The following is a 14463-nucleotide window of genomic DNA, read 5'->3' as shown; positions in this document are numbered from 1 at the left end:
TCGATATATTAATAGTTAACTTTCCTGTCAAAGTTTTTTCATAAAACTAATTTGATCATTTTTTCTGTAATTTGTGAAAATCTATTTTATGTTAAAGTTTTAGTTGTGTTCAAAAAAATTCCAAAAATTGATATGCTTGTCATTGTATTTCCTATTGAATCATATTTGATTTTGGTAGATGCATCGCAAAAGTGTGTGTTTCCACATCTCCATATTTTTAATATGTGGCGCATAGAATAGAAAATTGAACCAACGCAGAAAAATTGAAGAACTTGATGTCCGAAGTGCATGCGAACATTGAAAACAACAGCTACATCATTCCAGAGTTGAGCGAAGTGTCAAAAAAATTTAGAACCTCTGCAAAACAATAGCGTCCTTATCGATAAATTACAAACGTAAAAAATATTCAGTTATTCAATATCAATCAGGATGGCTTAATAAAAAAAAATCTGTGTCAATAAAACGCCCCCATTGCAAATCTAATTAAATAGAGGAATGTTCTCATCGGTGCCGTCATAAATTTGATTTTGAGGAGACTTCAAAGAAAACAAAGGGACGAGGTGTAGATCAGCTGATCAAAATAGAGAAGTCCACTGTTTCTGCTCTACGCAATGATAATCAAAATATCTCCGCGCGACATATCTCCGCTCGGTACAATCTTCGAGCGGAATTATGTCGTTTTTTTGGCGGAGCTATGTCGTTTTCAAAACGTCATATCTCCGCGCGGAGTTATGTCGCTTTTAAAACGTCATATCTCCGCGCAGAGTTATGGCGATTTTAAAACGACATATCTCCGCGCAGAGTTATGGAGCTTTAAACAGAACAGAATTTGTGCGATTTACAGTGAAAAAACATGAACTATGCCAATTTTAAAATAAGTGAAGGTTATTCTTACTAATCTAGAGCTATAAGAATTACCTTTCCTTATTTTTAAAATTGGTTTAGTTTATGTTTTTTCACTGTAAGAACGGGCGCACAAATTCTGTCAGAGAATTGCCCATATTACATACATTTATTTAAATGCATGAAACTTAGTTTATTATTTTAATTTTTTAATTATATATATAAACATTACGGATAGCTTCTTTGACAACTTGTTGACACGTTGGACATTTTGGTTCACCACTGTCAGGATCGTTAGGATCATCGTTCTGTTCTTGATTATGAGCCAGAATTTGATCCCAACATGCTGCACAAATATTCAAATGATTACATGGGCGCAATAAAACCGATTTTGGTTCGATGAGACATACATTGCAGGGATTCATTTGAAATATAGATGAATCGGATATTTGACTAGATTTTGAGTCACTCGACGAAAGCGATGATGTTGATGCCTTCATTTCAGATGACATTCCCGACAAATTGGAGTCCATATGCACACTGTCGAACAGGTACTGTTTTTTAAAACGGTCATTTAGCGAAACAGTTCGTGTCAAAAAACCCTGTATGTCAATTTCTCCCTTGTCAAACAAATCCATTGCATCCATAATTTTTTGAGCGCGATCCTGAAATAAATAAATCGGCGGAGATGTAACTTTTCGCCTTTTTTGGCGGAGCTATGTCGTTTTCAAAACGTCATATCTCCGCGCGGAGATATGACGCTTTTTGTTTAGCGGATATATGACGTTTTAAAAGCGACATAACTCCGCGCGGAGATATGACGTTTTGAAAACGACATAGCTCCGCTAAAAAAAAACGACATAATTCCGCTCGAAAATTGTACCGAGCGGAGATATGTCGCGAGGAGATATGTATGTCGCTATGCCCCTATTAAAATTAAAAGATGAATAAATGAGAGCATACATTTAAAATGATGAAATAGATACCTTCTTAAGCCACTGCTTCTTAAAATATTTTAAAAAGGGCGAAAACATCTTCTTATCTAAGGCTGTGGCTTGAGCTTCAAGAAGACTAAATGCTTCAACAACAAATGCTTGCATTCCGGTAAAAGAGGTAAATTTCATAAACAGCATATACGCATGTTTACTGCACGAAAGCATTTTATCCAAACCAATAGTTTTGATTGCATTTCTTTTACATGCTTGTGTAAAATAGAAACAGCAAGCATAAAAAATTCATATTTGGATGCAAATTTTTCAAAGCGTTGCGCATCGCCTTCTCAAAATCGGATATACATAAATGATGTACCATTAAGACAGCAAATGTTTGAGTCAACATACATACGTAAACAGGTGTTGGTAACAGAGCTCCGTTTTACGTGTCATCAAAACAAATAGGAAAGGTGTTATCTAAAAAATAAATAATAATGTCAAATAAAATATAAAATTAAACAAACAATAAAATAATCACCTTTTGCATGAGTTTAACATATGTAAATATTAAGCAGTTGCTTAAAGTCCCCGAAAGGGCAAACTTTAAATGTGGCATCTATTAAAAAAATGCCTATTCTGCTCCTCAATATTGCCTTGCATCAAAGTGATGACCTTGTCGGAAGCAAATATAAGACGAAACAAAAAATATTAAATTGAAATATGTATATAAATTTCTGAATAATACATACACACACCGTCATGTTTTTGAATAAATATACATACATATGTATCATATATACATATGTATACTAATGATTGTATGTATGCGTACGTGTATCTGTACTTACCTCGCGAGAACATCATTAAATATTTTTTTGGTGTCGTCGGAATTGTTTTGACACTTCAATTTTATTTCCGACAGCACATAGATTTTTTCCATTTCATGGCCTTGTGGTCCATGAAAATGCTTTATTTTCTCAGGATTGGAAAAAACGCGAGCCTTATCTGCACTTAAATAAACCCGTGCTTTACAATCCTTTAAACGGCACACATATGCAATATCATTCGATTTTAATTGTTTATTTTTTATGTAAATTTGTTGGTCACTTGGAGAAAATAATAATATTTTCTTTAAATTATTTGAAAAATGGGACGCGGAGAACAATTATCGGAGTATGAAAGAGGCCAAATTGAAGCCTATCGTGAAAGTGGTCTTAGTCAATGCAAAATCTCTCGAAAAATTTGACGAAGCCAAAATGTTGTGAGTAATTTTTTGAGAAACAAATCAAAAAATCAGAATCCGACGAAAAAAAATGTAATTTGGACATTTGGATACAATTATTACTATCACGATCGTCGAAAGGAAGAGCATTTCCTGAACCGTCGCCGTAGCTGTGAAGGAGGCGTAATGGTTTGGGGGGTCGGTATCAGTCTTTAGCACTTGTGACCTGCAATTTGTTACTTCCAAAATGAGGGCAGAAACCTACAAATCTATAATACAGATAGCGTTTCCTTATTACTCCAATATTTTTCAAGTTATTTAATGGACTTACCAGCAAGATAACGCTCCTATTGATAAAGGTGGTAAAAGAATGGATTAAGGATCAAAATGTGGACTTGCTCGAATGGCCCCCATATTCACCTGACCGTATAATGAAAAACGTATGGGGGTTGCTATCGCGCAAGGTATATGAAGGAGGCAGGCAATTTGAAAGTAAAACAACTTTAGTTGCGGCAATTCAAATTCGCTGCAAATACTGCAAAATTTGTATAGCTCGCTTCCCGATCGTTTATATGAAGTTATATCGAAAAACGGCGGTTTCACTCATTATTAAACTTATTAAAAATTACATTAGAAATGTACTTAAGCATAAGCCAAGTGCCAAAAATATGAAAATATCTTAAGTTACTTATGTATATAATTTGAATTTTTTCAGGTTGAACCTATTCAGATGAACGAAAATAAATCATTGATTTTGTTAAGCTTTAAAAAAAAAATAAATAAGGAATAAATAATATGTTTTTGAAAAAAAAACTTTTTCAAATTTTAATTTTGATATGATTTAAGAATTAAAGAAAAAAAAATTATGTAAATCGGAAAACTTGATTAGGAATTAAAAATACATTATAGACTCACTCACATGATGAACCTATTCAGTTCAGCGGCAATATATTTATAGAAATTTTTTCAATGTAATAGAAATAACGGAATTGGCGTTTGCGAAAAATTTTCGCTGATCTTCACTTTGTAAATGCATATATATACATATATATACATATATATTTATATATACATATATATATATACCCCAAATTTTTTAAAAGTGTACCTCACATACTAGCGAATAATGGGATACCAAGAATTTTGCAATTTTGGGCGTTCCCACTCATATGTACTCATCAGTGCTGCCACCAGATGTGACCAGAGTAAGCAATAATAGAGTAATGGCCTATTTCCACTGCACTAAAAAACCTCGGTTTTTTTCGTTTCTCATAAGAAACAAATGTCGGTTCGAACGTAAAAGAACTGAGTCGCAGTGGATATAGGCTAAACTCATTAACAAGAGGCGAAATCAGAACGTATATCGGTAATCGAGCTTGGAAACTAGCCAAATGGTTATAGCGCGCTGTTAATTTGAACAAAAATATACACATTGTGTATGTTCATACGTATGTACATATACATATACTAACATATGTTAATAACATATGTATATGTACATATATATTATCTATTATACATAATACATAATTCATTCAAGTGTTAGATGAGTCGCTAATAAATCGGCGAAGATATGTCGTTTTCGTAACGTCATAGCTCCTCGCGGAGTTATGGCGGTTTTAAAACGACAAATCTCCACCGAACAAAACATAACATAAACAGAACATATCTCCGCGCGGAGTTATGTCGTTTTTTGTTTGGCGGAATTATGTCGCGCGGAGATATGTTGCTACCCCGAAGCTATATTAACGTAGAACTCTCATTTCAACGAATGCAACGCAAGTTAATTGATGTTTGAAGTCTGCAAAACAAAAGCAAACATGCATATTGGAAAATGGAAGTGTTAATAAACTGAACTGAAAAGACCGCTTCTAATTGTGGACTTATGCATTTTTTTTAAATTTAGTTTGAAAGAAATAACTTTCTCGGGGCTCCTTTTTAAGCTAGTCACCAGGCAGAACAAAGAGCATTATATATCGTCATTTCCAGGAAATAGTTGCTAAAAACAATGCACGGCAGCGTTTCTAATTAGATTTGGTCTTTTTCTTGTTTGTTTAAGGTTAAAATGTTGTTTTATAAGATTTTTGCTATCGGATACATTACTTCATTTCGCCGACTTACACATTTTTCAAGACAAAGTCAAATGTCTTGTGTTTTTATTAATAATTCGAAAACGACAACTATTGGAGGCTAGTCTTATTTTCAAAAATTTTTGCAATGTACATACATTTTGCAGAATGTATATTTTTAACATAATTTTGTTCGTTTAAAGATGTTTGAATATCACACATGCGATCCTGTATATGCCCATATGTGAGTTTATTACTAACAAATTACTTCAACAACCAAAGGCAAAAATGAGGGGTCAGCATCTCATCTACATCCACTACATGCCGACTTTGACGCAGTTACAAATATCAAGCCATTGAAATACCAAACACAAAACTGCTGGAAAGGCGTTTCGTGGTCTTCCTCAACATGACCATCAATGGAAACTTTGTTGACAAAATGAAAATATATATGTATATATTTATTTTCAATATTCAAATTTAATGAAACTTTAATTTATAGATAGATAGCCTCTTCTTTGGGTTATGTTGTGTTGGAGGTTGACCGGTAAACTACATGTACTCAGAACTAAGTTTTCAAGTTAATTTTACTTTTTTGTTATTGTATTCGGTTAACGTATATTATTTTTTATTTACGCCTACATATGTTAGATAAGTTATCTACAACCATTGTCGTAGTTCAACTAGTTCAACATTCTCATTTCCGACTCACATAACGTGTAGTAGGGCATGCGATTTAGGGGCTTACTAAAAAGTCCTTAAATTTGAATTTTGTCGAACAAAGTTTTGAGTCTTTGTTTAGTGCATTCGATGATCAATTGATTTTGCTCGTTAAGTTTAACACTGAAGTAGAAGGAGCCATGGATAGATTATGAAGCGAACAGCTCACGTGGAATTGCATTGCTTACTCACCGGAATACATAATCACTATCTATCATCGATATTGGCGCACATCATGATGCGTCTGAGAACGATTCAAGAAAGTATGGGGACCTCATCAATATGCTGGTTACTGGCCAGGCGACCGCCGTTCATTTTAGGAACGGACGAGCAATCCAGTAGTCAGGCAATCCGGTTTTGTAATAAACTTGCCGAGATTAACGATTGAATGAATTAACCATAAATCCCCGCCCATGAACGCCCAGAATCGAATGCAAATTCATATCAAACTTAGAGTCCAACTTGTACAAGAACATCCGAATTCAACCAACAGTTATTATGCAGAGTATGTATTTATTGTTACATCAATATAATGGCAAGCTGTCACCTTTATGAGTAGAAAGAGTGAAAACCAAATGATGTAAACGCGTTGACCGGAACTCGAACCAGGTGTACACCCAAAAAGGACTATTTTTATTGAACATACGTTAATTTCCAATCTGATAATGTATTTTCCATTACATTATTTAAAATCCATGTCTCTGCGTTTCTGCGTATACAGTACTTGGACAAAAGCCAATGTCCGAGGTCAAGCCAATTCTTATTGAAAGAGTAAAGGCATGTTCCTATGGCTGATGCAAAACAAAAAAGAAGAAACGTAATGGATTATAGTTTGTTCCATGTCATTACTTACGCAAACGCTTGCTGCAAATTTGACTTTGGGACCGCTCTCCGGCTTTTACTGTCCTAGGAAAGCATGCCAAGCATGGTGAAGACGAGCGGCTCTGTCAAGATTCTTGTGAGATGAGTGTTTAGATGTTGCTATTTGGCAGCTTATTAGCTACTTATTTGTGATTAAAAATTTAATATCCAGAAGAATAGATACCACTCCCAGATTGTGATTTTTGCTCCAAGTTTTGCGCTTGATCTCATATGTTTTCTCTCCAAGCAAGACAGTACGTTAATCTCTGCCGTCTCTATATGTAAGCGTTTTTATTTGCTCCGTCCAGCAGTATCAACAGACTATTTATCCTTTTTCTTCTGTTTTTCTGGCATAACTCAACGTCCCTAAATTATCAGATGACATTATACATTTTTTGCAGTTCTTGTGATATCCCTTTTTCTTGGATTTAAATTGTTCCACTGCCATTCCATCAGTTATTTTGCCTTTTGTCTGTTCAGCCTGCTTCTTTTGATTTTTATCTCGTGCCAGGTCACGTTGATTTCCGCCTGAAAGTAATAAATTAATAAAGGTTGAAATAAACTTTCGATTTTTATATGCAAGCATGTGTACATGTGTACATGCAGCAATGCATTTACTAACATCGAAACGAGGGTATAGGTTAGAAGCGCACCACATACATATACACATAACTAGTTGCTAGTATTTTTAACCGATTTATATTGAAAAATATAAAATACTAATGAAATTATATAAATATTGGAATGTTTACTTTGATTCCAAAAGCAAAACTACATTGACAGAATCCTCACTGTACAACAATAGAATGAATGAGAACATCAATTCTAGATTTTGTATTTTTTATTTATTTGTTAACATCAAATGGAAAAATAATTCTGAATTGAGTACTGTCACGTTCAATGAATTTGTATGTTATGCTGTGTTTGCCATCCAACGAATTAACATTTTGCCAGCTGTTATTAACAGCGATAAGTTTCCATTTACAAAATAGTTTCAAATTATAAAAATAGTATTTTCAGTAGCAAAAGCGTTACACATTTTTTTAAATATATCGTCAAAATTTAAATTAATTTTAATAGAATTAAAAATATTTAGATATTGGAGCGAAAAAAATCGATAGTTTATAGACAGCTAGTCCGTTTACTGCGAATATTTTAGTCTGTGTTGGTAAACGCTGTCTAACTAATGAATATATCGATATTTTGAGGTGCTTTTTTCATTTACCGCTTAACCGCTCTGTTGCATACTAGTTTTATTTGAAGTGAACGCTGAAACTTAATGTCAGCATGGACTCCGATATAATGGACTTTTTCGATTTTTCAAAGGAATTCAAGCGAGGAACCGCTTTACAAGGGTGTATAACTGGCGATCCCAAAATTCTAGCCGTGGCGACTAAAGACGGATTATGTGAATGAAATCGTCGAGAAAGAAAAAGAACTCATGAAGAAAGTAAGAAAAAAAAAGTTTATACACGATGTGTGTATGTATGTATGTTAAAATTGAATGAGTGTGGGTACGGCGAAGTAAATGAATGGGAATTTGAGACATCTTTCAAGAATATATGTACATTTATATATATATATGTTGACTTTACAGATGGATGATGACAAGAACAACTATTCAGTGCGCAATAAAACACTTAATGATTTGGATAGTGACGACGATGACGGCGAAATGGAAGAGCAGCCTCGCGTGCGCTCTGATGAAGCCTACTATGAAAAATATCACTTCGATTTAAATCGGGACAAGAATTTGCCCATATATGCACATTGTGGAGATATTATGGCCGCCATTAATGATAATCCGGTGGTTATATTAAAAGGAGAGACGGGCTGTGGTAAAACTACACAGGTATGCTTTTTAATTTATATATGGATTAAATATTCTATGCAGACCTCTGATTTTAACGAAAATATTCTGAATATCAATAAAGATCTTTGTGGGCGCAAATGAAGTGCGTATGCCGTATCATATGCGTGTTGTAAGATTCCTCAAGTCGGCAGAGTTGCTTATAAATCGCTAGGCAGTTAAGCTCTTCGTTGAGATTGACTCTCTTTGGCTTCAATTGATGTTATTGGAGTCCATTGCTTTTGCTGTCTTCAGGGTTTTCCAAAATTTCACAAGCACCAAGAAATGCATTCTCTTGTACGAATTTCTAAAAGTAAAAGCTTCTTTGGGAGTTGTGATACTCAAAGGGTGCGTGATATACATAGTTTCTTGACAAAACAGACAAGCGGGTCCCAAGTTTGAGATGAATGGAATAAATTATATGCATGCAATTCGTTGAGTTTCCTTCACCGTTAGCTCGCCATCAGCAGGCAACTCTCTTCCGTAAGATGCAACACCGCCAATGTTGTCTCAATCATCTCGATGTGGTTGGTCTGCACTGAGTACATGTGTTTTGATTGTATTTCTTTACAGCATGATGAGAACAGCTTCATCTTGTCATTGGTACCGTCCAAGACGTTGCAACTTACAACAACTGACATTAATTTCATGAATTTTTATTTTAAATTTCTAAGATTTTTTTAACCATTACATACTGTAGAGTATCTTCGTTTATACAGAAAATGTGTGTAACCGTATTAAGTATATATTTGATCATAGTCATTTATGTATATATATTGCAGTGTTTTGCTTTTATTAATAATAGGTGTCGGGAGTTTGTTTTTTTTTTCCAACAGGTGCCGCAGTACATATTGGATGAAGCTTTCAAGAGGCGCGAATTCTGTAAAATTGTTGTAACACAGCCACGACGTATCGCTGCCATATCGATTGCCAATCGTGTTTGTCAGGAACGGCAATGGCAACCAGGAACTGTGTGTGGATATCAAGTTGGCCTACACCGTCCCGCTAATATGGAGGACACTCGCTTATTGTATTGTACCACAGGTGTATTGTTGAATAATCTCATTAATCAAAAGACACTCACACACTACACTCACATTATCTTGGATGAGGTACATGAGCGGGATGAGGACATGGACTTTTTGTTGATTGTTGTACGCCGACTGCTGGCACTGAATTCACGTCATGTCAAAGTCATCCTGATGTCTGCCACTATTGATGCTAACGAGTTCTGCAAGTATTTTGCTACACTTCGTGGATACCACCCGTGGTTACTGCTAGTCATGGCCGCAAATATCCGCTAGTTAAATTCTATAGAGATCAGTTCAAGAATATTCATTGCAAGGATGAGCCTCAACAGCGGGAACCAGGTATATCACCAGATCGCTATGGCGATGCCATTAAAATACTTTTGGTGATTGACAACATGGAACGCAAGGCGGTTGGGACATCCCGACAAACCTATGAGGAGTCGAAGCGCACAGGAGCAGTGCTCATTTTTTTGCCAGGCATCCATGAGATTGATACTATGGCCGAGCATATTAAACAAGTAATGGGAGAAAAGTAAATAAATTAACTTAATATTTTATTATCCGTTAACTGATTGATTTCACATTCACAGTCCCAGTACTGAAATTACAATTGTGCGATGCCATTCGTTGTTGTCGCCCGAGGCTCAAGCAGAAGTCTTTCAACCACCTCCCGTTGGCCATCGCAAGGTGATACTGACTACAAATATTTCGGAGAGCTCTATAACCGTGCCAGATGTATCCTATGTCATTGACTTTTGCCTAACCAAAGTGCTACATACCAACTCTGCATCGAATATTAAAGGCCTTCGCTTGGAGTGGGCCTCCAAAGTGAATTGTCGCCAACGAGCTGGACGTGTTGGACGTTTACGAAGTGGTCGTGTTTATCGTATGGTCACAAAGGACTTTTATTTAAATGAAATGAAAGAGTTTGGAGTCCCCGAGATGCTTCGATCGCCACTTGAGAATTCGATACTAAAAGCCAAGGAACTTGACATGGGTAGCCCAACTGAAATTCTGGCCCTAGCGATGTCGCCACCAAATCTATTCGACATACACAACACGGTCCTCTTGCTGAAGGAAGTTGGAGCCCTTTTTACAACGGTTGATGGAGTTTACGAGGATCTCGACGGCGATATCACCCATTGGGGTCGCATTATGACACGTCTCCCCCTAGACGTGCGTTTGAGCCGCCTTATTATACTTGGTTACGTATTTAATTGCCTCGACGAGGCTATTATCATGGGTAAGTCACGAAAGGTCACGACATTTTATTGAAGATTTGAGAAACAAGGTCTTGTCCGAATTTGTCCCATAGCTGCTGGCATGTCTGTTCGTGGATTGTTTCTCACTGAAAGACGAGGACAAAATGAAGCTTTTTGGATGCGCTACGCTTTCTCCGATGGTTCTGGGTCGGACATGATTGCTGTATATCGCATGTACAAAGTTAGTAAAGTCTCTTAATATACACTCAAAGTATTTGACTGGGATCTTTTAGATGTATCTGAACATATGTCAGGACAGAATGCAAAAAGATTCGGAACACCAATGGGCTCGGCGGTTTTGTGTTTGTTTGCGTTCTCTTCGAGAGATGCATTTGATGGTACAAGACCTGCAGCAACGCTGTACTTCTATGTATCTACAAAACATGCCATCTAGTGCTTGCAAGTCTTGGAATGATCGTCAAAAATCCATAGTTTTGAAAGTAATCATTGCCGGCGCATTTTATCCCAATTATTTCATGCGTGCCGATAAAGCAAACGAGGACTACGATAGCAACATATACCGAGCTATTAATGGCAACGATCCTTGTCGCACTGTCTACTTTACTAAATTTGAGCCACGGTATATGGGTGAATTATATACTCGACGGATTAAGGAATTATTTTTAGAGGCAAAAATTCCGGCCAAGAAAATGGATGTTACATTTTCGCATGGTTCTGAAAAGATATTTGTAACATTCAAAGAGGATGACGATGAATATAATTACATGAATCCCATTCATGTGCCGGACGCGTCGCGACCGAGGTTTACAAGGCTGTTCGAATGCGTCTAAATAATGCATATCGCCCTCTTCACGTTATAGAGTAAGATAACAGTACAATTCGCTTTAATTGATAATATTTTCTAAATGGAATGTCCATTTTTCATGAAAATGTTAGCTATATTTCTAAGGTTTCGATTCTTTAATCATTAAATTTTTGATGATTTTTTCAGAAAACCAGTGCTCTTAAGTATGTTGAACAACACGGGATTGAGTTGTCAGTGACAGCACCTGGGTGCCACCATGCAAGAAATGGAATGTTGAGCTACTTCCTCTACCATCTGTTTTGACAAGATTGTGGCAGGCAAAATATCGCATGTAAGTGCAAAATCCCGATATATAAATAAACGACACAGTTTTTAACTAATAAATATGAATCATTTTGTTTTGTAGATTGTAAATTGTAGCAAGTTTTACTTTCAACCAAATGAATTGTTGGATCGCATCGACAGCATGACTGAACTAATTAATTCACCACAGCACCTTAGCTGTCATGTGAAGAATCCAAGCCTTATTACAACGGGCCTGGAGCTTCTGGCAATGCATAAGCAACACTTTCAGCGCGCAACTGTCATCAGGGTCGAAACTCAAGCAAATGGGAATCCAAAGTTTAGTGTGCGCTTCATTGATTACGGTAATACAGCATTATTGGCTATAGATCAGCTGCGAATGATGCCATATGAGCTGAAATATAAATTAGATCAACTGCCACCGCGTATGCTTGAATGCCGGCTGGCTTTGATACAGCCATCGTCATTGGTTAGCAACTATAACCGTTGGGATAATGAGGCAGTCGAAATGTTGACTACAGTATCAAAGTGCGGAACTATTGAATTGGAGATATACTCATTGGTCAACAACGTCGCTGCTGTATTACTGCATATGCGTGATGGACTACTCAATGACAAACTTGTGGAACGACAATTGGCTCGTCGAGCAGATGAAGATTATATGTCGCGTAAGGATCATGACTTTCGCATACGCAAGCAAGAGGTTGAGTGCCATGTAAGCCATGAGGAAAAACATCACATCAACGAGGATTATTTACGTTCTGCTCAGAACCCAACTGACCAAAACTTGAAGCCACCGCCTCTGGATAAATGCAATCAAACTATAATGCTTAAAGGGCCATACAGTCCACTTGAAACATCTATGTGTTCAATGCTACGCGTCGGCTTATTTAAGACTGTGGTTATTGAGCGAGAATCAGTTAATGGTGTTCTTCTAGATTCCGACCCACAAGATCGCCATAATCAAATGGTGGTGGCAGCGTCTGTCAGTGAAACCGATGGTGATAAGTTGACTGCTCGAGGCACTACTCTTATGCCAAATATTCACGGCTTTTCTGCATTGATGACTATGCTCTTTTGTCCCTCCATGCAAATCAAATGCAATAAGGAACGTACGAAATACGTGTGTATTTTAGCTGGACTTGGCTTTAATCCAAAAACTATGCAATCTCATTTTGAAGAGCACGACATGATCGTTAATTTGATGTCGCAGTTCTTGAGGACGATATTCGTATTGTAAATATTATTTTGCAATATAATTGATTTAATTTTAAAATTTTGAAACTTATATTTTAGATCAATCAAATGCGTTACAATATCGACATGTTGTTCTTCCACAGCGACCCTAATCAACTGCCCACCGCTAGAGATGAGGGTCGTGCTACTATTTTTAATCAACTGCAATCTTTGCTTACACGGTCTTTATAAATAACTATCAATTGTTGCGATTCTTTTAATTTCTTTATTTTGTAGGCTTCTGAACAAAGATCGGAGTTTTATTGAACGTAACCTGTCAAATTCTGATTATGTTTGGGAGGACATGTCTGATTTGGAACCTGCCGCCGAACCGTTTGGCAAGCGAGCCATATTGCCTATACATTGCTATTACGAACTCGAAATCGAGAATATGAGTAACTTGTTGGCCTTACAAGCGAATTGCAAACAACTTTACGAGTGGCGCAACTTGTAAGTATTTATACGCCTTGAATATTTATATAATTATATAACATATTAATTATTATTATTATTTATTATTATTTTGTAGTCGAAGAGATATGTCAATGCTGCAATGCAAATTGTGTAACGTAATGTTAGAAAGCGTCACTCAATTGCGCTTGCACTTGCTTACCCAACTACATCGCGATCGGGAAAAGCAGATCGGATGGAAACCTCTGTAAAATGCAGTTTATTAAATTTAATTTGAGGTTCATCCATTATGGACCTTTGTATAATTTAAATTACGATCTGATCTAAAAATGTGCCTTCTAGAATTAAAGCAGTTTTATTGCAAAATATGTGCTTTAATTATATAATCATTATTTTTATTTGCATATGTAGGTCATTTGAGTATGTAAGGTCATTTGAGTTTTACAAAAATTCTTTAGTGATGTAAAACAACTACAATTAATAAACACATTTTGAGTATGCAAGAAAATCTGAATCTTAAACTTTCATTGGGACACCAAGAGTTCTATAGTACTAGTACTAGCCAGCGTTGATTTAATATGCCTATGTGTTAGTTAATGTTATTGTGTTTTCTCAACTTCACCAAATTCTTAAAACTAACATTTAATGATATGTCTCCCGCTGCAAATAAGATCAGCAATGGCATATCGATATATCTCCGCTGGCTAAAATTTTCGAGCGGAGTTATGTCGTTTTTTGCGGAGATATGTCGTTTTTTGTTCGGCGGAGATATGTCGTTTTAAAAGCGCCATAACTCCGCGCGGAGTTATGTATGTCTCTATGAAAAGTTACATCTCCGCCGATCTTCCACCTTCCAATAGAATAAATTTAATGTGTTTATACCCGCTACCCATAGGGTAGAAGGGTATTATAACTTTGTGCCGACAGGAAATGTATGTAACAGGTAAAAGGAGTATAT

At 36.2% G+C, this 14463-nt stretch overlaps 2 long non-coding RNA genes and 1 pseudogene across 6 annotated transcripts; 1 reads left to right on the top strand and 2 right to left on the bottom strand.

Annotated features, from left to right (window-relative positions):
- Nucleotides 1-1026: 1026 nt before the first annotated feature.
- Nucleotides 1027-3676, bottom strand: LOC132797857 (uncharacterized). Of its 3 annotated transcripts, none has more exons than XR_009633801.1 (5): nucleotides 2624-3676; nucleotides 2314-2447; nucleotides 2184-2252; nucleotides 1830-2118; nucleotides 1027-1508 (listed from the first exon to the last, which is right to left on the bottom strand). It is a non-coding gene; the product is annotated as an uncharacterized LOC132797857 (long non-coding RNA). The 3 variants fall into 3 exon arrangements; XR_009633800.1 differs by having other exon boundaries at nucleotides 1027-1189; nucleotides 1254-1508; nucleotides 1830-2252; nucleotides 2624-3671; XR_009633799.1 differs by having other exon boundaries at nucleotides 1830-2252.
- A 1905-nt stretch (nucleotides 3677-5581) lies between these two features.
- Nucleotides 5582-7559, bottom strand: LOC132797852 (uncharacterized). 3 transcript variants are annotated; one of them, XR_009633794.1, is made up of 5 exons: nucleotides 7270-7559; nucleotides 6640-7175; nucleotides 6433-6577; nucleotides 5979-6333; nucleotides 5582-5909 (listed from the first exon to the last, which is right to left on the bottom strand). It is a non-coding gene; the product is annotated as an uncharacterized LOC132797852 (long non-coding RNA). The 3 variants fall into 3 exon arrangements; XR_009633793.1 differs by having other exon boundaries at nucleotides 5979-6577; nucleotides 7400-7559; XR_009633792.1 differs by having other exon boundaries at nucleotides 5583-5909; nucleotides 5979-6577.
- A 303-nt stretch (nucleotides 7560-7862) lies between these two features.
- LOC132797860 (probable ATP-dependent RNA helicase spindle-E) lies at nucleotides 7863-14021 on the top strand (annotated as a pseudogene).
- The last annotated feature ends 442 nt before the right edge of the window (nucleotides 14022-14463 follow it).

The sequence above is a fragment of the Drosophila nasuta genome, unplaced genomic scaffold, assembly GCF_023558535.2.
Source record: "Drosophila nasuta strain 15112-1781.00 unplaced genomic scaffold, ASM2355853v1 ctg28_pilon, whole genome shotgun sequence".
In the NCBI taxonomy this organism is placed as follows: Eukaryota; Metazoa; Arthropoda; class Insecta; order Diptera; family Drosophilidae; genus Drosophila; species Drosophila nasuta.
The sequence above is the reverse complement of the archived record's forward strand: the minus strand, read 5'-3'. Positions and strand labels throughout refer to the sequence as shown.